At 41.2% G+C, this 23,260-nt stretch overlaps 1 protein-coding gene across 7 annotated transcripts in view; it reads left to right on the top strand.

Moving 5' to 3' along the window:
- Window positions 1-13,036: 13,036 nt before the first annotated feature.
- The window catches only part of MARCHF8 (membrane associated ring-CH-type finger 8), a 139,161-nt gene continuing 128,937 nt past the window's right edge, over window positions 13,037-23,260 (top strand). For 2 of the 7 annotated variants that reach the window (XM_063607365.1, XM_008969845.5), the window contains exons 1-2: window positions 14,013-14,670; window positions 15,280-15,520. The gene's annotated coding sequence lies outside the window, so the exon portion shown is untranslated. Of the gene's footprint in view, window positions 14,671-15,279; window positions 15,521-23,260 lie in introns of all 7 variants that reach the window. The other 5 variants (XM_057298861.1, XM_008969843.4, XM_055092700.1 and 2 more) reach the window with 3 other exon arrangements.

Genomic DNA, 23,260 nt, shown 5'->3' with positions numbered 1-23,260 from the left:
CCCTAAAGCATATTATGTTCTGTTAAATTATAGCCTTTTCTGCCTTTTTTTTTAGGTTGACTTAAAATCTGACACTAATAAAGTTAAAATATTACATTTTTAGAAATATTTACTGAAGATCTAATTATGAGAGTATGATATCTTTTCTGTAATCCAAGATCACTAAACCTGTGATAGGCAAAGGTTCATTTTCTAAACATAGAGATAAAACTGATTCCCCTTAAATTCCTTCATTTGTCTAAAATTATGCCATAGTTTATTTTGCTTTTTAATTTCTTTTTTTTTGTGAAGCTCATGGGTTTTTGTTTTCCCATTACTTTTCTTGTTTATTAATGTCATTGGAAAAATAGACCTGGATCTTATCATCAGATTAAGACTGTCCCTATTAAGGCTACTAATCATATAATTAGTATATTGAGAATTATTCTTCTTGAAGACATTCTTCACATAATCACTTGACTTTTAATTTAGTATTCTTATAATTTATGTTGAAATACTTTCAACTTTATAGAAAAGTTATAAGTGCAGAAAAAGAACTTTCTTGGTCCCCAGCTATTAATATTTCACCATATTTGCACTCTCTGTCAGCACGTGTTTAGCAATTACCGTTAGCCTTTTTCTGAATGAGAGAGTAAGAGGCAGACATCATGTGCATCCATCTCTATGTATTTCTAGTATGTGTTTTCCCTGAACAAGGACACACTCTTACCTAACTCCTCCTTTCTTTCTTTTTCCCCCTTCCTTCCCTTTCCCTTCCCCCTTCCCCTTCCCCCTTTTCCCTCCCCCATCTAGTCCCCTGGGAACTGGCTTTTGTTTATAATTTCTCATATCCTCCTCCACTCCTCAGGTTCCCTCTCTACCAGCCTCAGAGTATCCTTCTTTGCAGACTTGGGGGTTGGGAGGTAGAGTGGGATCCCAGTTTTAGGGAGAAGAGGGTCTCCCTTAGGTGACATGCAGCTTTGACTTCTGTCTCCCTGGCTTTGGGAAGCCATGGGAACCAAAGTCACACTACTTGGTTTGTCACATGTACATAGGACACAGGATTTCAGTGCTCTGTGTTCCACTTCGGATGCATGCTTTCACTTAGATTTTATCCCAGTGATTCTTGAGAATTGTCCCAGTTCTTTGATTCTTTAAGCATATATACGTTTAAATTTTTTTATCCAGCATTTTTAGTTTGAGGAGTGGCTCAATTAACCTATTCAGCCTTATTCCTAGAAATTTTTTATTTTAATTGAATTTTTTATTTTAATTGAATTTTTTCCAATTCATTCTCTTGGATTCTTTGTCAGTCATAATTTCTTTCTTTTGTACTGTTGGTTTTTCTCAAATGTTTGAGAATTTTGTACATAGCGAGGAAGTAAGAATATGACCGATTAGCATGGGTGGGGCCTAAGGATAAGAGTGGAAGTATTGCTTAACTTATATGTACTTGGTCACTATGCTTTATTAGGTAATCTTTGCAAATTTATTCATTCAGATGTTTATGGAGTGCCTCCCAGGTGCAAGGGACTGTAATTAGTGTTTGGAATATAGTAGTAAATTAGGTGGAGTTTACATTGCAATATAGGCAGACTTTAAACAACTAAGTGTGTCATTATATAATTATAATTTTGATAAATATTTTAAAGGGGAAGTGTGCGGAGCTATGCAAATATGAAACACAGGCACCTGACCTAGTACAGGACTCCTGAAGTTGAAACTTCTGAAAGAGTAATGAAAATTAGCTAGGAAAGTGGTGAAGGAGGTGATGGGGGAGAGGCCTAGGACAAAAAATATATATAGTTGGCCCTTCATATCTGTATTAGTCCATTTTCACGCTGTTGATAAAGACATACTCAAGACTGGGCAATTTACAAAAGAAAGAGGTTTATTGGACTTACAGTTCCACGTGGCTGGGGAGGCCTCACAATCATGATGGAAGGTGAAAGGCATGTCTCACATGGCAGCAGACAAGAGAAGAAGAGTTTGTGCAGGGAAATGCCCATTTTTATTCATTTGTTATTATTATTATTATTGAGATGGAGTCTTACTCTGTCACCCAGGCTGGAGTGCGGTGGCACAATCTCAGCTCATTGCAACCTCCCCTCCAAGATTCAAGTGATTCTCACACCTCAGCCTCCCGAGTAGCTGGGACAACAGGCATGCGCCATAATGCCTGGCTAACTTTTTTGTACTTTTAGTAGAGACTAGGTTTTGCCATGTTGGCCAGGCTGGTCTCAAACTCCTGACCTCAAGTGATCTGCCCACCTCGGCCTCCCAAAGTGCTGGGATTATAGGTGTGAGCTACCACGCCCGGCCAAAACTCCGTTTTTAAACTTCCAGATCTTGTGAAACCTATTTATTAGCATGAGAGCAGCAAGGGAAAGACCCACCCCCATGATTCAGTTATCTCCCACTGGGTACCTCCCACAACACTTGGGAATTATGGGAGCTACAAGATGAGATTTGGGTGGGGACACAGCCAAATCATATCAATATCCATGGGTTCCATGTTCATGGATTCAACCAAGGATTGAAAATATTCGAAAAAAATAGATGGTTGCATCTGTACTGAACACATACAGAAGTTTTTTGTCATTATTCCCTAACATAACAACTATTTACATAGCACTTATGCTGTATGAGGTATTATAAGTAATCTAGAGAAGATTTAAATTATACAGGAGCATGTTTGTAGGTTATGTGCAAATACTATACCATTTTATATAAGAGACTTAAGCATCTGTGGATTTTGGTATCTGTAGGGGATCCTGGAGCCAATAGCTGACAGATACCAAGAGACAACTGTATATTCTGAAGGACTTTTTCCTAGTCAAACTTTATTCTCTATTTAGGAATGGGTGCCCTGCTGAGTGACTTCAGCCTATACTTCATTGATCAGAATCTGTTAAAAGGGTAGCCTTTCCATTATAGCAGTTTCAATCAAGGGAGAACAAGTTTGGAAAAAAAGATTGAGCTAATGATCTACAATATCTGCTACAGAAGATGATTTGATTCCAAAAGAGTATTTAAGGTTTGTTGAGATAGAAAATATAAAGAACAAAATCCTAATGAAGAGAATGCAGGAACACTAAATCAGCCCCAAAACTCATATCCAATTTGTCCAAGAAAGAAATGAAACATTTTATTATACACGTAGAATAGAAAAAAAAGAATAAGGTTGAGGTTTTAGTCTATATAGTATTTTAAAATTATAATCATATGTTTAGTATTTAATGATATTCAATTCTACTTTACCACAGCTAACATCTGTCAATAGAATTACTTATAAAACAAAGACCTTAAGGGGAGAAAATGTTGATAAAGGATAGGATAAATACAAATAGACTTTAGTCTTTAATAAAAAGAAAAAATTACAGATAGGATTAAAAAATAAAATCTGGTACCTTGCTGCCTATAAGAAACACCTGAAGTAGAAAGATATAGACAAATAGTAGGCTAATCTTTTACTGTTAGCTCATTTCCTTGTACTTGTAAATCATGTTTTATTATGTGAATATATTTCATTGTGACATCAGCTGGGGGGTCCTAGACGCAACAATACCCTAGCAGCAATGAGCACATGTACTGCCCACGTCTTACTTTCTAATACCATTCTCTAAAGAGGGGACACGGTTCCTTGGAGAGATGCCTGATTGTGGAACTGGGGCAGGAAATATGTCTTTTTTTTTTTTTTTTTTTTTTTTTTGAGATGGAGTCTCGCTCTTGTTGTCCAGGCTGGAGTGCAATGGCATGAACTGGGCTCACTGCAACCTCCACCTCCTGGGTTCAAGCAATTCTCCTGCCTCAGCCTCCCGAGCAGCTGGGATTACAGGCGCACACCACCACACCCGGCTAATTTTTTGTATTTTTAGTTGAGACGGGGTTTCATCATGCTGGCCAGGCTGGTCTCGAACTCCTGACCTCAGGTGATCTGCCCGCCTTGGCCTTCCAAAGTGTTGGGATTACAGGCGTGAGCCACCATGCCCAGCCAAAAATATGTCTTAAAGTGCCAAAAAGGAAGTACTGAAAAACCCCAAGATATCAAAAACTTACAAGAACTATGGGGTATGCCAGGGGGACACAGGAACCAAATGAAAGCATTCTCGATGGCCAAATCTAAAACAATTTGAGCAACAAAATACAGTAGTATTGGCTTATAACTCAGTATAAAATAAATATCCATGATTCTACACTGATATAAATAAACAGATTAATAAATAAGGGAGAAGGGCCGTATTCTCCACACAGAAGAATTCTGTAGATACTCCACTCCCAAGGAGGAGGAGGAGCAAACGCCTCAAGTCTTAGGTGTGGGCTATGCATAATGACTTTCTTCCAAGGAGTACAGTCTGGAAATGGAGAAAAGAGTAACTTTATAGTGGAGAGACCTGACAAACTCCTCAGCCAAGTAGTGAAGGTCAACATCAGCAGGCATAAATCATGTTGCTAGTGTGTTCACTTGATACCATGTGGTGAGAATGACACTTTAGTAGTCTTCCTCTCAAAACCCACAACCCCAGTGTAACCATGAGGAAAACATTAGACACTGTCCATTGAGGCTCATTCTACACAATACCTGACCAGTACTTCTCAACACTGTCAAGGTTATTGAAAAGGAGGAAAGTATGAGAAACTGTCACAGCCAAGAGTACGGGGACATACTGACAAATGTCATGTCGTACGCTGGATGGGGTCCTGAAACAGAAAAGGGAAAGCTGAGGGAATCTGAAGAAAGCATGGACTTTAAATAATGTCTCATTATTGGCTCATTAATTGTAACAAATATACCATAGTAACGTAAGATGTTCATAGGGGAGAGTGGGTGTGAGATGTATGGGAACTATCTTTGCAAATTTTCAGTAAATCTAAACTTGTTCTAAAAATAGTTTATTAAAAAAAACTTTTAAGAAAAGATACCTGCAGAAAGAAGTGGAATAGACTAGGTAGCAAGTGCCTTGATACCCATTGTAGATATAGTAGAGTGAGTCTGCAGAGAAAAACAAGGTGGCTTTTAGATTTTTGTAGAGAATGGGACAAACAGTAGGGGTTTCATTTTCTCATTTATATAATTGCTTTATAAAAAGTTCACTTTGGGGGCAGGAAAATTCATATAAAATATAAAAGTCAACATTGCCTTCTTAGAAATACTGTGTTGCAAAATACTGTCATTAAAATCTATAGCAATAATGGCTAAAAAAATCTTCACATGTAGATCAAAGAATTCTAGAATCAATTATACTACATTTTAAAGTAGTACCTATTAAGTTTTTGAGAGCACCATCAAAGCTGTCATTACCAGAAAATTTATAGTGCTATATTCTTTATTCCAGAAAGGATTGAATATAGAAATGTCCATGTTACCAAGAAAGAAAAACTATAATCTAAAACTTGAGAAAAGATGTCAGAAAACCAAAATAAAGGAGGAAATGGAAATTAGGAAAAAAGTGAATACTGGGAATTGTATAAAATTGCAGTTGTCCTGAAATATTTCAACCAAATTCACATCAACCTTACCTTAAGAAAGAAAAGCAAACTAGCAAAATTAGAAATGAAAATAAAGTTCAATGCAGAGGAGTCTAAAAATTTATTAGAGAAAGTTAGCAAAATGAGTAGAGCCACAGAAAGATTTTCTTTGAACGTTTTCATTAAAATGCAGTATTCAGTAATTTAATAGATATTAATTGAGCCTTTGGTAGGTGTCAGGCTCAATTAAGTACTGTGGATACAGTGTTGAACTAAACATGCTTGCTTTCATCACACATTTATATTCTAGAGGAAATAAAACAAATATGCCAGATGGTGTTAGGATTCTGCATTCATTTGTAGGGCTGCCATAACAAAGTATCACAGACTGAGCGGCTTCAGGGACAAATTAATTTTCTCACATTTTTGGTCAGAAACCAGCTCTTCTGACACCTCCTTGCCTTGCAGATGACCATCTTCTCCTTGTGTGCTCTCACGGTCTTTCCTCTGTGTGTGTCTGTGTCCTAATCGCCTGTTCTTTTTTTTTTTTTTTTTTTTTTTGAGATGGAGCCTCGCTCTGTCACCCAGACTGGAGTGCAGTGGTGCTATCTTGGCTCACTGCAACCTCCACCTCCCAGGTTCAAGCGATTCTCCTGCCTCAGCCTCCTGAGTAGCTGGGATTACAGGTGCGCACCACCACTCCTGGCTAATTTTTGTATTTTTGATAGAGATGGGGTTTCACCACATTGGTTAGGCTAGTCTCGAACTCCTGACCTCATCTGCCCACCTTGGCCTCTCAAAGTGCTGGGATTACAGGTGTAAGCCACCGCACCCGACCTAATCACCTCTTCTTATGAGGACATCTGTCATATTGGATTAGGGCCCACTCTAATCTCCTTTTTTAACCTCCTCTTTAAGGACCCTATCTCAAAATGCAGTCACATTCTGAGATCTGGGAGTTAGGACTTCAACATATGAATTTTGGGGGTGGAGGGACACAATTTAGACCATATCAGATAATACATTATGCTGTGGTAACAAATCAATCCCAAAAGCTCAGTGATTTAACACAACAAAGTTTATTTTTCCACCATGGAAAACTCACTGAGCCAGGCAACTTCGCAGAACAGCTGACCCAGGCAGTGACTCAGTGATTTAGGCTGTGTCCACTCTGTGGCTTCACCACTGCAACATGTGGTCTAGATCACTGCAGCAGGGGAAGACAGAGCTGGAGGGTTGCATTTGGTGCTTTTGCCTAGATGTGTATATGCCCCTTTTTGCTCACAGCCCATTGTTTATAGGGCCTGACCTAATTGCAAGGGTTATATGAAGGGAGCTGGTAGCAAATGGATATTTAATGTGCTATAAATCTCTGCCAGAGATGGCAATAAGTGCTAATAACAAAAACCAAGCAGGGGAAGGTGACATTGATAGGAGTGCTGTTTCACAAAGGATGGTCAAAGACAACCTTGAGAAAGTCACATTTAAATAAGCTACAAAGGAAGTGAGGAAACATGTCCGGAATTGGTGGGTTCTTGGTCTCACTGACTTCAGGAATGAAGCCGCGGACCCTCACGGTGAGTGTCACAGTTCTCAAAGGCGGCGTGTCCGGAGTTTGTTCCTTCTGATGTTCAGATGTGTTCGGAGTTTCTTCCTTCTGGTGGGGTTCCTGGTCTCGCTGGCTCAGGAGTGAAGCTGCGGACCTTCCTGGTGAGTGTTACAGCTCTTAAGGCCGCGAGTCTGCAGCTATTCATTCCTCCCGGTGGGTTCGTGGTCTCGCTGGCTTCAGGAGTGAAGCTGCAGACCTTCGTGGTGAGTGTTACAGCTCATAAAGGCAGTGTGGACCCAAAGAGTGAACAGCAGCAAGATTTACTGCAAAGAGCGAAATAACAAAGTTTCCACAGCATGGAAGGTAACCCAAGGGGGTTGCCACTGCTGGCTCAGGCAACCTGCTTTTATTCTCTTATCTGGCCCCACCCACATCCTGCTGATTGGTAGAACCAAGTGGTCTGTTTTGACGGGGCACTGATTGTTGCGTTTACAATCCCTGAGCTAGACACAAAAGTTCTCCACCTCCCCACCAGATTAGCTAGATACAGAGTGTCCATTGGTGCATTCACAAACCCTGAGCTAGACACAGGGTGCTGATTGGTGTGTTTACAAACCTTGAGCTAGATACAGAGTGCCGATTGGTGTATTTACAATCCCTGAGCTAGACATAAAGGTTCTCCACGTCCCCACCAGACTCAGAAGCCCAGCTGGCATCACCCAGTGGATCCCACACCAGGGCTGCAGGTGGAGCTGCCTGCCAGTCCCGCGCCGTGCGCCCGCACTGCTCAGCCCTTTGGTGGTCGATGGGACTGGGTGCCCTGGAGCAGGGGGCGGCACTGGTCGGAGAGGCTCTGGCCGCACAGGTGCCCACGGAGGAGGGGGAGGCTCAGGCGTGGCTGGCTGCAGGTCCAGTGCCCTGCCCCGCAGGGAGGCAGCTAAGGCCCGGCGAGAAATGGAGTGCAGCGCCGGTGGGCTGGCACTGCTGGGGGACCCAGCACACCCTCCGCAGCCGCTGGCCTGGGTGCTAAGCCCCTCATTGCCCGGGGCGGCAGGGCCGGCAGGCCGCTCCCAGTGCCGGTCCGCCAAGCCAAATCCCACCGGGAACTCCAGCTGGCCCGCAAGCGCCGCGCGCAGCCCCGGTTCCCGCTCACGCCTCCTCAACACCTCCCTGCAAGCTGAAGGTGCCGGCTCCGGCCTTGGCCAGCCCAGAAAGGGGGTCCCACAGTGCAGCGGTGGGCTGAAGGGCTCCTCAAGCGCCGCCAGAGTGGGCGCCAAGGTCGAGGAGGCGCCGAGAGCGAGCGAGGGCGCACGCTGTCACCTCTCAGAAATGGAAGGAAATGTTCTACTCCTGAGGAGACTAAGGAACAGCAAGGAAGTCAGGTGGCTAGAGCAAAGCAAGTAAGAGGACGATGGGAAATAGGGGCTAGATCATGCAGGACTTACAGCTAAACACTTCTGGATTTTATTCTGAATTGGGAAAATACTGGGGTTGACATGGTTTTGAAAAGTCACTTCGGTGATTGTGTAGGGAAAAAAAGACTGTAAGGAGGCAAGGATGGAAGTTGAGAGAAATATACAGCAGTCATCCACGTGGGAGATCCTAGGGCTGGGCTGGGCTGTAGCAGCTCCTGGATGATAGTCACATGCTCTCCTTTCTCAAACCACCAGCACCTCTCTCCCACTCCTCACGCTCAGCTTTTATTTTATTAAACTATCAACAATCAAAGAGAAATTCCACATAATACAGAAACATCAGGGGTTCTGTCTAAGTCTTGGTGCTCACTGCTGAGGAAGAAGACTTTAATCAGGTGTTGCAGCCAAGGAGATGGGAGGTCAGTCTCAAATCCATCTCCCTGACTAAAATTTGGGGTTTATATAGCGGGGAAGAAGTGTAACAGTGTGTTAGAAAACACGAACTAGGGAGCGGTAAGGAAACAAAAGGAAGGGTCTGGCATCTCATTGTCTGAATGTGGTTATCTGGTAAGTTTCAATTATTTGATACTTTTTCAGAGGCCAGGGGTCCTTCCCAAGAAAGGAACTCAGATAAAACAAATGTAAGTTTCGAGCTTTAAGAAAAGAAGGGTCACTTTCTATGTTTGGCCAAAAGAACTGTCTATGGGACTATTGGGTCAGTTTCATGTTCAACAACAAATCTACCAAGCTATGTGTATGTGTGGCCTGCTATTCCCCTTCTCTTGTTTTTTCCTTATCTAAGGATGACTCCTCCAATCTACTCAAGATTTTCCTTCTTACAGTTGTCACTTTCTTGTACATCCAGTTATTAGCGCATTTGTATTAGCATATAAATATTTAAACAGAAAACCTCAATCCTGCATCTCTTACCTACTATGATCCTATTTCCCTGCTCTCCTTTACAGCAAGAAAGCAATGATTGTATTTACTTGTCGTCACCATCTGTTATCTCAAGAATCAGGCTTTTAATCCTACCACTTTATCTTAATTGCTCTGTTCCCAAGGTCTCAGTGATCTCTACACTGACAGTTCAGAGGTCAATCCTCAACTGACTCAGCCTCTCAGTGCAAATGACACCTTTAGGCACTTGTCTCCTGAAACATTTTCTTCACTTGATCAGGACTCCTCTGTTCCAGTTCTCCTCTTACCTCTGATTGCTTCTTCTAAATTTCCTTCTTATCTCTACAGTACCAGATGTCTAGCCTTTCAGTCTCTTCTTTTGCTGCAATTATGCAATTCAGACTTATGAACGTCCTAGATCGGTGACTTTCAATGATTTTCAAACTGTAGGCCACAACTGTTACTGGGTTAAAAAAATCAATTGAGTTCGGAGTGAAAAATTTAAACAGAAGAAATCGTGCGTCACACGTAGGAATGGTAAATTTGTTTCTGGAAACTTTTAAATTATATACATGTATTTGGTTAATATGTAAAATGTATTTTGTATTTTGGGTTGAAGTCAAAGATATGAAAATAATTCTCGGTGTGATCTCATCCAATCATGTGGCTTTTTGAATACCACTGCCTAATCTTCAATTTATATCTCTATATCTCTCCTCTGAATTCCAGTCTGGTGAACTCGAGTCTGGTGAAACTGCATCTTTATTAAGGTTATTAATAAAAAGGAAAAAGTATTATATCAAGGCAACAACAACAACAAAAAAAAAAAAAAAAAAAAAGGAAAAGGCATTTAGATTTGGGACCAGGAAACGTGAATTCAATGTTGGCTCTACCACATAGCTTTGCAACACTTTACTAGGTTATTGCTAGTTTCTTCCTTTGTTTGCAAGCTCCCCATTAGTCCTTACATTCATCTATTCTAGTGGGAACACTAGCATATCTGTTGTATTAGATTGGGTGGCATTGTAGAGCCATGCACTGTACATTTGCCATATATTTTGTCATACATAACACATTTTATTTTATTTTATTTCGAGATGGAGTCTTGGTCTGTCGCCCAGGCTGGAGTGCAGTGGCGTGATCTCGGCTCACTGCAAGCTCTGCCTCCCAGGTTCACGCCATTCTCCTGCCTCAGCCTCCCGAGTAGCTGGGACTACAGGCGCCCCCTACCACGCCTGGCTAATTTTGTGTATTTTTAGTAGAGATGGGGTTTCACCTTGTTAGCCAGGATGGTCTCGATCTCCTGACCTTGTGATCTGCCCGCCTTGCCCTCCCAAAGTGCTGGGATTACAGGCGCGAGCAACTGCGCCTGGCCAACACATTTTATTTTTTGCAATGAAACTCTTTAAAGAACTAGAACATGGTTGGGTGTCGTGGCTCACAATTGTAATCCCAGTGAGAGGTGAAGCCAGCTGGACTTCCTGGGTCAAGTGGAGACTTGGAGAACTTTTCTGTGTCTAGCTAAAGGATTGTAAATGCACCAATAAGCACTCTGTAAAATGGACTAATCAGTGCTCTGTAAGATGGACCAATCATCAGGACGTGGGCAGGGACAAATAAGGGAATAAAAGTTGGCCACCCCAGCCAGCAGAAGCAACCTGCTCGGCTCCCTTTCCACACTGTGGAAGCTTTGTTCTTTTGCTCTTTACAATAAATTTTGCTGCTGCTCGCTCTTTGGGTCCGTGCCACCTTTAAGAGCTGTAACACTCACTGCAGAGGTCCGCAGCTTCATTCTTGAAGTCAGCGAGACCAAGAACCCACCAGAAGGAACCAACTCCGGGCACACCAGCACTTTGGGAGGCCGAGGCGGGCGGGTCACCTGAGGTCAGGAGTTCGAGACCAGCCTGGCCAACATGGTGAAACCCTGTCTCTACTAAACATAACAAAAATTAGCTGGGTGTGGTGGCAGGCGCCTGTAATCCCAGCTACTCAGGAGGCTGAGACGGGAGAATTGCTTGAACCAGATAGGTGGAGGTTGCAGTGAGCTGAGATCGCATCATTGCTCTCCAGCCTTGGCAACACAAGCAAAACTCGTCTCAAACAACAACAACAACAACAAAACTAGAACATGGTTGATGGGTTGATGTATTTAACCATTTGGTAGGGAGTCAGTGTGACTGGTTCTGGCAATAACACTGATCACTTGGCTCAAGCCTGAATTCTTTCTTATCTCTTCATGTCCCACAAACTGTAGGAGAGGGTAGGTAATTTCCCTATGTGGGCTAAGGCAAAGGAAAGGCAGTGTATTAGGAGTCTCCATTAACACAAGCAGGGAGGATTTGGAATTAAGCTGTTGCCACAAGGCCAGTATGCCTCTTGGAGTGAGCACCTGGTGCCCTATGAGCAATTCCCTTACTGGCTGCCTTACATTCTGAGTGCAACAGTTTCTTCCCAATTGTGCTTTGTTTCCTTGCTGGCAATCGCCCCCCCCCCCCCTTTTTTTTTTGGAGATGGAGTCTCACTCTGTCACCCAGGCTGGAGTGCAGTGGCATGATCTTGGCTCACTGCAGCATCTGCCTCCAGGTTCAAGTGATTATCCTGTCTCAGCCTCCCGAGTAGCTGGGATTACAGATACCTGCCACCATGCCTGGCTAATTTTTGTATTTTTAGTAGAGAGGAGGTTTCATGTTGGCTAGGCCACGTTGGCCAGGCCGGTCTTGAACTCCTGAGCTCAGGTGATCTGCCTGCCTCGGCCTCCCAAAGTGCTAGTATTACAGACGTGAGCCACCACACCTGGCCGGCAATCCCTTCTTGAACTACACTCCAGGTGGCAAGAATCTGGACCCAGGACCTGGACACGTTCAAGTTGTCAGCTCCCTTTCCCTCAGGACTCTGACCTCCTATACTAATACCCCGTCACCAAAGACCATATTGGTTAACATTTACGCAACACTGTATGTATTGGGCACTTAAAAGTGTTATACAGGCATTACTTCATTTTGTCTCATAACCACTCTATTCAGTAGGTATCTTTCAGATAGCTGAAGAGAGGCTCGGAAAGGTTAAGGAAATTGCCTAGACAGTAATGGTTGCGCCAGGACTCACCCTAGCTTTGCCTCCATGAGTGCTGCTTATCAGCCCTGCATAGCTCACAGATCCCTGTTGAACTACGAAGGTTCTGCCGCTTCCTGTAGAAGGATGACAGGATTCCATATCCATTGATCAGTCAACCAACCCTTTGGCTCAACAAGCCTGGTCTAGGCATAAGCTATACCAATGGAAGATATTGGTACTACCTTCATGGAACACCTGCTGCCAGAAGCAGTAGAGCCAACCAGGTTGTGGCAACTGGCCTTGATAACCTATTTTCCACAGTAAAAGACAAATGGAGAAAATTCATCATTTTTCTGCTCTTTGTAATATTGTATTGTAAGTGTGTTATAGAAATGGAGATGTTTTGACCTTGCTGATCCAGAGGATATCTTGAGCACTCTGTTTTGAACCTGACGATCTGCTCTTTAGCCAAAAATTCAAAGTAGTCAGAATTGTAGGGAGGAATTGATTAGCTATATGATAGATCACTCCGGGACAACAGAACAACTATGGAATATTTGAGAGGATTTGCTTATAATTCACTCATGAATTTACTAAGAAATACAAATTATTAATCTTTTATGCATGATTATGGGAGAAATAAAATTGGCAGTGGTTGAAACTATTTCTGGGAAGTTTGATGTAGGAAAATTGGATTTGGTAGACAGTGATGAAAGTGACAGAGGAATAATGAGAGTTTTATGTGGACAAAAGATGAATGCAGAGTCTGGCCCCGTGCAGTGGCTCATGCCTGTATTCCCAGCACTTTGGCAGGCGGAGGCAGGCGGATCACGAGGTCAGGAGATTGAGACCATCCTGGCTAACATGGTGAAACCTCGTCTCTACTAAAAACACAAAAAAATAGCCGGGCGTGGTGGCGGGCGCCTGTAGTCCCAGCTACTGGGGAGGCTGAGGCAGGAGGATGGCGTGAACCCAGGAGGTGGAGCTTGCAGTGAGCCGAGATCGTACCACTGCACTCCAGCCTGGGCTAGAGTGAGACTCCGTCTCAAAAAAAAAAAAAAAAAAAAAAAGATCAATGCAGAATCAAATGTTTAGACGTCTGTATGTACACAGAGATGATTCCCCCATAAAAATTAAAATACAACTTAAAAGTAAGAAGTCGTATAAACCTCCTTCACGTGCTTTCTCTGGCTGAGAGGCTATGCTGTGGGAATCTTTCAGTCCAGATTAGGGAGCGAAAGCAAACAAAAATCCGTCAAGGCAAAAACCGTTATTACTTATTCCTTCGCTTTTCCTCCCGTTTGATAGCCTCAGATAAGAAAGTATTTTCCATCTTCTTCTCCAAGTAAAACATCCTTTTGCCAGACAAAATTTCCTTTTCCTTCCAAAACACTAATATTAATAACATGTAGTCAGGGCCAGGAGACACTAAACGACACACACAGAGCTGGGGAAGTCTTTTCGGTTCCAAGCCCAGTGGGTTCTCGCCTGGGCACTGCGAAGGGGTGGAAGCACAGAAAGGCGCGCGGCGGCACCCGCTGCAGCCCGCCCCCAGCGCGCTGCAGTCGCCGGGGCAACGCCTCCACCCAACTCGGCCGGACACGTGACGCCCGCGTCACGTGACCTGCCAGTCGGCGTCCTCCCGCGGAGGGTGTAAACAGGCGACGCGCTGGGGGAGGTGCGGTCCTGCTGCGTCCGCGTCTCGGGCATGCTCGAGGCGGGCCAGGGCGGTAGCGCCGCCAGCTCAGAGCCCACCTGAGGTAACTCCTGCAGCCTCTAGGATCGGAGTCCCCCACGCCGCGCGCAGCCGCCGCCGCTGGCCGCCAATAAGGGCGGCCGAGCCCCCGGCCCGGGCAGGGGGTGTGGCTGCCGGCAGCGGGTCGACTACAGGTGGGCTGTGCTGGGCTGGGCTGGGCTGGGCTGGGCTGGGCTGGGTGGGGGCGGCCGCCAAGGACGCATCCCTGCGCTGCGGGCCCGGCGTGGAGCCCGCGGAGAGGCAGCGCGACTCCGGGCAGTGGGTCTCTCTGCCCCGGTGCTCGCGTCTGCCCCTGGGGCCGGGCCGAGCGGAACCAGGAATCGCAGAAACAGTCAGCGCCCAGGGCTCTAGGCCGGCCGCCCCGAGTGCCAGGTGAATTCCTTTCCCTGACCGGCTGTGAGACGTTGGCCGGTCAGCCGTCGTCTTTGGCCTGAGTGTGCACATCTGTAAAATGGAAGCTCGGACTAGTGATCCGTGAGGACCTTCCACGTCTGACGTGTGATCTCGAGAGACCTGCGTGCATTCGGGGTGCCAGAAGGAAAGCATAGGTAACTATTTTGTCCTTTAATTGCTAACTTTTCTTTGGTCTTTAAATCTGTTTTCATCTTAAACGATTCGTATTCCTGTCCACCTGGGTGAAGTTTTTAATAGAAAACTTATTGGGTGGGGTTATAATGGTTTATGTTACCGTTTTCATGTTTCTTTAATGCAACAAAACCTTTTTTCCTTAAAACCTATTTGGAAGCCCAAATTGTAAAAATAAATAAATAAAAATGGAACCCTTTTCTGCCTCACTATCACCATTCTCACCACCCATCCCCACGCTAACTACCCTTAAGGACCCCTGCAAGTCATAGGTTGAGGAGCTCTGTATGGAGTTGAGGAAATGTTTTGTGTATTTTTTAATTTGATGGGATCTGGAAAATGAATTCTTTGCATGTGTGGAGTTTTCTGTTATTTTTCTCTTTATTTTGTTCGATTACATGCTATGTAATTAGATAGCTAGCATAACCCTCACATACCATACTTCGGGGCCTTTTTGGCCCCAAAATTTCTGATAAAGACGTTTCTCTTTCCATCTTTCCTTGCATCCCAGTCCCTGGGGAAGTAAGTGTATGTTTATAATAGTGAGACTTCATTCCTCATTGCTGATTTAGTTGCTCCGATACAGAATGGGAATGGAAGACTTTTGAGGCCAACCGAATGGGTTAGGACATATCTGAAAAACATGAAAACGCTAAAAAGCATGAAAACTGAAGGAGTATACGAACTCAAGTCGTTGAGAGTCATGAAATAATGTGAACATGCTCTTGTGTGAAATCTTGAGACCCTGGAGCAAGAGAATTTTGGATTTTGAGAGAACTGAGTTCAGGAGAGAAGGATGTCCTGTTTCATATGGTGAGTGAAAATATAAACAGTATGAGGTGGTAGTGTGTAGACAAAATTATCAGGATTTTTTTTTTTTTAAAAGAGTAGCACAGTTTCCTAATTGATTTTGGAGACTAGGGTTTTAAGAGATGTACTGAAACTTGAAGTTTAATGTTGAAAGAGGGAAACCATACTCTTTTACACTTTGTCTGCTTGGTGCTTCTGTGAGTTGAGCAAGAATTGGAAGTGGAATGTACTGTTAAGTGGTACCGAAGGTGACCTAGTGGAAAGGTTTTCTCTTTTCAAAGCCAACTTACTTCCCTGATCTTTGGCTTAAGCTTAAGCAAGTCAGTTCCTTTCTTTGGTTCTCAGTTTCTGCTGAAAAATGAGGAAATTGGATTGATTACTATTCTACCTTTTGGCTCCAGCTAGGTTTGCCAGATAAAATACAGGATGCCTAGTTGATATGAATTTCAGATAAACAGTGAATTTTTGTAAAATTTTTAAAATAAATTTTTACTATAAATATTACGTGGGAGCATACTTGTACTAAAAAAAGATTCGTTGTTTGTCTGAAATTAAAGTGTAACTGGGCTTGCTGTATTTATATTTGCTAATCTGGCAGCCTTAGCTCCAACATTTTTGTCTCCTTTAAATTAGTGCCAGCTCAAAGCAGAGCTGGGAATGAATTGATTCAAGCAGCCAAGAAACCCTAATTGTTGTCAGTAGTAGCGTCTGGTTCTTGAGGGTTGTCGTTGATTCACTTGTGGTTTGTTTCTTTTTCCCTTATGTAGTAGTTCCATTTCTGCTATAATCACATAATTTTTAGGTTTATACTTCTGGTGGTAAGTAGTTTAAAATATCTGAAAGCAAGTTAAAAATATTGCTGAAATTTCTAAAAGTAACCTCATTTTTTCGAGCCTTGAAATGGTATGTGCTTTTTCCCCCCCCGTAAAAGACACTTTACAACCCTACCTGTTCCCTAGGTTTGTGGTTGACTACAAGACATTTTCTAAAGCCGTGGACTGTTCTGATGCCAAGTAATCAGGAAGTTATTCTTATGGCTTCTAATTTTGTTCCCTGTGAATATGAAAAATTATCACTGTATACACTATAAACATTTTATATTTTATCTGACTGTTGTCAGCTTTGTCTTTGCTGTATTGAAGGGTTTTCAATTTTGAAATTCTTTTTCAAGGAGTGTAATTTTAAACTCTTTCTTTCTTTCTTGGCCAGACCAATTTCTTAACTCACTTGGAAATGCCTGAATTTTCTAATTCATTTTTTCAATCAATAGTCAACAAAAAATTTGGTGTGTTTGGAGAGCCAGGTTGATGATGTGACCGGTGTTCTAGTTCTCCAGGTGCTAATTTCTGATAGAGGAGTTAAAACGTGTAATCTGAGGATAATATGATGAAGGCTTTGAAGAGGTACAAATGCTATGGAAATTGAGAGGAAGGATGGGTGCCCTTCAGATTGATATATTGAAGAAAATCTCTGGAGGAGGTAGAAGTGGATTCTGGACATGGAAGTAAAGGTGGGATCAGGAAGACAGAGGTGGACAGAACGGTGGAAAGAAGCGGGTAAGGGCAGGGAATCTGTCTTCTCAGTTCTACAAAGCATACACTTTGCTGGATTTAAAATACTTTACAATATTGTGTATGTGTGGTGTTTGGTTCACTGTGATGCTCTCATCTCCTTTATATTTACTTTGAACTGCTCTGGTGTCTTTCTGTATTAGAAAGACCTTCAGTTGTCAGTGAAGCTCTTTGAAAAAATGTTTATTAAATGTGTCACGCATATAAGAGTACGTATTGAAAAAAATAGAATATTACCAATAGCATTGAGACCTCCTGTGTACTTCTTCTTCTCAAAGGTAACCAGCGTGCTGAATTCTGTGTCTGTCATTTCTTTGCTTGCTGCTGCTGCTGCTTTTTTTTTTTTTTTTTTTTTGAGACATAGTTTTGCTCTGTCACTCAGGCTGGATGGAGTGCAGTGGCACCATCTTGGCTCATTGCAACTCTGCCTCCTGGGTTGAAGCAATTCTCCTGCCTCAACCTCCCAAGTAGCTAGGACTATGGGCACACGCCACCATGCCCTACTAATTTTTGTATTTTTGTAGAGACAGGCTTTCACCATGTTGGCCAGACTGGTCTGTGTCTCAGGCGTCCGTGTGAAGAGACCACCAAACAGGCTTTGTGGGAGCAGCAAGGCTGTTTATTTCACCTGGGTGCAGGCAGGCTGAGTCCGAAAAGAGAGTCAGCAAAGGGTGGTGGATTATCATTAGTTCTTATAGGTTTCTCAACACCTATAAGGTGGTGGAGTTAGGAGCAATGTTTTGCGGGCAAGGGGTGGATCTCACAAAGTACATTCTCAAGGGTGGGGAGAATTACAAAGAACCTTCTTAAGGGTGGGGAGAATTACAAAGAACCTTCTTAAGGGTGGGGGAGATTACAAAGTACATTTATCAGTTAGGGTGGGGCAGAAACCAATCACAATGGTGGAATGTCATCAGTTAAGACTATTTTCACTTCTTTTGTGGATCTTCAGTTGCTTCAGGCCATCTGGATGTATACGTGCAGGTCACAGGGGATATGTTGGCTTAGCTTGGGCTTTGTTGGCTTAGCTTGGGCTCAGGCCTGACAGTCTTAGACTCCTGACCTCAAGTGATCTGCCTGCCTTAGCCTCCCAAAGTGCTGGGATTACAGGTGTAAGCCACTGCGCCTGGCCTGCTTTCTTGATAATGTTATTTTACGTTGTATATGTATATCCCCACAAAATATTGTTTGATTATGCATATTTTTGAACTTTATATAAATGGCATCATGCTATGTGGACTTTTTTTCCTGCAACTTTTTAAATTAGTTACTAAGTTTCATCCATGTTTTTCTTCAAAGGTAAGAATTTCTCTGGAATATACATCTAGGATTGGAGTTGTTGTTTGTCAGGTGTGTACACCAGTAACTACTAAATACAAATTGCTTTCCAATGTAGCTGTACGGTTTTATTGTCCTACAAGCAGTGGGAGAGTTCCTGTTTTTATCCTGTCTACATGCTCCCCAGTGTTTGGTATGAGAAAACCATGTATCTATTAAAGGTCTAGTATCCGGAGTAAGTATCCAGAGTATTTAAGGAACTCTTATACCTCAGTCATAAAAAGAAAAGGAACTCAAAAAAATCGACAAAGGATATGAATAGACAGTTCTTCAGATAAGACATACAAATAGCCAGTAAGCACATGAAAAGATGTTTTACATCATTAACTACCATGTAAATGGAAATCAAAACCACAGTGAAATACCATGTTACACCAACGAGGTAACTAAGACGGTTAGTAAGTGACTGTCTAAGTGACCATCTTAGTAAACTAAGATGGCTATGTATAATAAAAAAGACAGGTAATAATAAGTGTTGGTGATGTTGTGGAGAAATTGGAATCTACATGTTGGAATGTAAAGTGGAGCAACTGCTTTGAGAAACAGTCTGGCAGTTCTTGAAATGGCTAAATTTGGGATAAGGGATGATAAAGCAGTTCCACTCCTAGGTATATACCCAAGAGAAATGAAAACATATATTTATGCCAATATTTGTCTGTACATGTTCACAATAGCGGTAGCCATAATAGCCAAAAAGTTGAAACAACTCAAACATATATCAACTGATGAATGGTTTAAATAATGTGGTCTATCCATGCAGTGGACTATTATTCAGGAATAAAAAGGAATGAAGTACTGACTCATGCTACAAATGGATGAACCTTGAAAACATTCTAAGTGATAAAAGAAACAGTCACAAAAGGCAACATATTGTGTGATTACATTTATATGGAATGTCCAGAATGCAAATATAGAATTAGATAGTAGATTACTGGTTGCCTAGAACTGGTGTTGGTAGGGGGTGGGGAAAAATGGGGGTTTGACAGCTAAAGAGGACTAGGTTTCTTTTTGGGGTGATGAAAATATTCTAAAATTGATTGTGGTGATGGTTGTACAGTTCTGTGCATTTGCTAAAAACTATTGAATTGCACACCTGCAAAAAAGCTATTAGTGGAAAGAAGGAAATGTTTTTAACAAAGATGCCATGTTGTATGCCTCCTGGAGAATCCTAGGTGATAGGGACTGAGACTTGCTTATAGCCATGTGACTGAGATGGGAACCATATCCTTTTAATACATGGAGGCCTTCAGAGGATCCCACAGCTTGGCCAGCAGCTTGACTGCAACCCCATGATAGACTTTGACCCAGAAGTACCCAGCTAAGCTGTGCCTAGATTTCTGGCCTATGGTAACTATGAGGTAATAAATGTCCATTGTTTTAAACTACTGAGTTTCGGGTTAACTTGTGTGCAACAGTAAATCATTCATAAGCAGCAGTGTTGCAATATGTATTTTTTAAATTTTAGTTTTCTGGAAAACTATGGTGATTAAATTACTAAATTATAATATGGATTCTTTTTTTTTTTTTTTTTTTTTTTGAAACAGAGTCTTGCTCTGTCACCCAGGCTGGAGTGCAGTGGCGTGATCTTGGCTCACTGCAAGCTCCACCTCCCATGTTCATGCCAGTCTCCCTGCCTCAGCCTCCTGAGTAGCTGGAACTACAGGCGCCTGCCACCGTGCCAGGCTAATTTTTTGTATTTTTAGTAGAGATGGGGTTTCACTGTGTTAGCCAGGATGGTCTCGATCTCTTGACCTCGTGATCCACCCACCTTGGCCTCCCAAAGTGCTGGGATTACAGGCGTGAGCCACCGCACCCGGCCTATAATGGATTCTTTTATTCATTATTTTGTTAACCACAATTCATAACCAATAGTCAATGATACATTTATTGAGATATCCTGTAAATTATTGGGGATAAATTATACTTAAAATGGCTAAAATTTCTTTTATTACAGTTTAAAAAATGTGTAATCTCTGTATAATACAAGTCTTTATCAACCAAAACAGGCAATTTTAAGATGATATAGCAGTACATAACATTTCACATATTGGTATGGTTTTCTGGTAACTTTTACATTTAAAACTTATAAGTGGTATTAATATGTTGGGAGATTTATTTATTTATGACTTCAGCAAAGGCACTCAAAAAAGAATCATCAAGGCAAAACTACCATCTCATAGAAGCCAACCTGTTCTTGTAGGAACGATATGAAAGGAGGTTAAAAAGATTTTTGTTCTTTTCCTTTGACTATTTCTGTTCTTCAGTTGAAGAAATGTTGTATGACTGTATGGATAAGGAAAGTGTTTCGAAATTTCATTTAAGAAATGAAGACCTGTTTTCACAGTTTGGAAGGATTTTCTTTTTTTTTTTTTACTTGTGACAAAATGAAAAAATATATTTATTAGCATGTAAGGATAGCTGAAATATTGTGTGAAAAAAAGGCTACTGAATTTTCTCCTATGTTTTATTCTAGAGGTTTTATAGCTCCAATATTAAGGTTCATGATCAATTTTTAGGGGTTGATAGGGTGTTTGGTATGAGCTATGGGTCTAGGTTCTTTACTTTCCTTTATGAATACACAGTTTTTTAATTTTAATTTTATTTTTTGTCCGAGGAGGCCTTGGGCTCAAGCTAGCTGGTCTAATATACATTTTTTAATATCATTTGTTGAAAAGGTAATTCTTTCCCTATTGAGTTTCTTCCCCTTTCTCTATCCTTTGCCCATTGAGTTCTCTTGGCATTTTTGTTGAAAGTCAACTGGTGATGTATGTGTGGATCTGCTTTTGGACTCTCCTATTGCTTTTGCTGTCTGTTCTTATGTCGGTACCATATTATCTTTATCTATAACTTTATATGAGGTTTGAAATTGGTTAGTGTAAATCCTCCAACTTTGTTCCTTATTTTCAAAAATTTTCTGGGTATTATAGGTCCTTTGTGTTTTCAAAAATATTTTAAAATCAGCTTGTTAGGTTTTTTAAAAAAGAAAACAACTTGTGGTTTCAATTGGGATTGTCTTGGTTCTATAGATCAGTTTGTGGAGAATTGCTATTTTAATGTCATCGAACCTTTCAATACATTAACATGGTATAGCTCTCCATTTATTTAGTTCTTTAATTTCTTGCAACATGTTTTTTAGTTTTGCAGTGTACAGGTCCTATGCATATTTTGTTGAATTTATACCTTAATATCTTACATTTTTAATGTCATTGTAAATAGGATTAAAGAAATCATTTCTCAAGTATTCCTTGCTAATGTGTAAAAATACAGCTGGTTTTTGTATATTGTCTTTGTGTCTTGTAGCCTTTCTGAATCCGCTTACTAGTTCTGGTAGTCTTTTGGTTGGATTTTCTCCACATACCGTTATTGAATAAAGACAGTTTTACGTCTTCCTTTCCAATCATGTGCTTTCTATTTCTTTTTCTTGCCTTATGACACTGATGAGGACCTCAAGTCCAATATTATGATAGAAGTGGTGAGAGGAGACGTCCATGTTCTGTTGTCAATTTGAGGGAGAAAGCATTTAGTCTTATATGTGGTACAAAAAGCACTAACTACAACATTTTAAAAATGTTAAATTGGACTTAATAAAATTAAAACGTATGCACTTTAGGAGATGTTAAGGAAAAGAAACAGTATACTATAGACTGGGAGCAAATGTTGGCAATTTATGTATCTGACAGAGGACTTTTATCCAGCATATATAAAGAACTTCAGCAAATTAAGAAGAAGCTAGAGAACTCAAATTGCAAAATCGGTAAAAAAAAAAAATTTGTGGAGCAACTTCACAAAATAAGGTATTTGAAATTCTAGTAGACATACTAAAAATTCCCAATATTTATTAAAGGAAATTATAATTATGAGCAACTTTTTGCCTACAAGAAGGGTCAAAATGAAAAAGACTAACAATACCAAGTGTTGGTGAGGATGTAGAGCAATCAGAATTTTACATAAATTGCTGATAGGAATGTACAGGCACTTTGGAAAACTGTTTGACAGTTTCCTATTAACTTAAACATGCACTTACTGTATGACCTAGACATTATACCCCTGGGTGTAAAATAAAACCTTAAATTCACAAATGACTTGTACAGCAATACTCAGTGCTTAACACTGGAAAGAGTATAATCTTTCAACAAGTCTGCAATGGGATATTACTCAGGAGAAAAAAGGAGTGAATTGCACAGTGTCACTATATGAAATTAAAAACATTATGCTGAGCAAAAGAAGCCAGACAAAACACTACATTCTGTATGATTTGATTCATGTGTAATTCTAGAACCACCAAAACATTAAGAGAGCAGATTAGTGGTTGCCTGAGGTTATAGGTAGGGGTGGGGAATGACTGCAGAGGAGCAAAAGAGAACTTTCTGTGGTGATGGAATTACTCTGTATTTTGATTGGGTACACTTTTGTCAGAACTTCACATTATACTTAAGATGGGTGCATTTTATTTTATGTAAATTATGTCTTAATAGAGTTGTTTTTAAAAAGGGTCTAAAAAGCATTTACAGACTGAACATATACCTATGTGTATATATACCGAGATTTTATGTAAAATATTTAAATGTGTGTATACTCATAGGAAATGTCTAGAAGGATGTTAAGCAGATTGTTACTAATTATGTCCAGGTGGTGAGAATTTTAGGTGATTAAAAAAAATGATTGGACTTTTTATATCATTTGAATTATTCCTTTCAATGAACACATCTTTGCCAAAGAAAAGAAAAAGGTTTTTTTTTGTTATGTAGAAGTTTGATTATCTAGATGTTTTCATTTTTCAAATATTGAATAGATATTACAATATTTATAAATTATGTATAGAATGTAAGTGCTG

Source organism: Pan paniscus, chromosome 8 (genome assembly GCF_029289425.2).
Source record: "Pan paniscus chromosome 8, NHGRI_mPanPan1-v2.0_pri, whole genome shotgun sequence".
Taxonomy (NCBI): Eukaryota; Metazoa; Chordata; class Mammalia; order Primates; family Hominidae; genus Pan; species Pan paniscus.
This window is presented reverse-complemented; position numbering and strand designations above follow the sequence as displayed.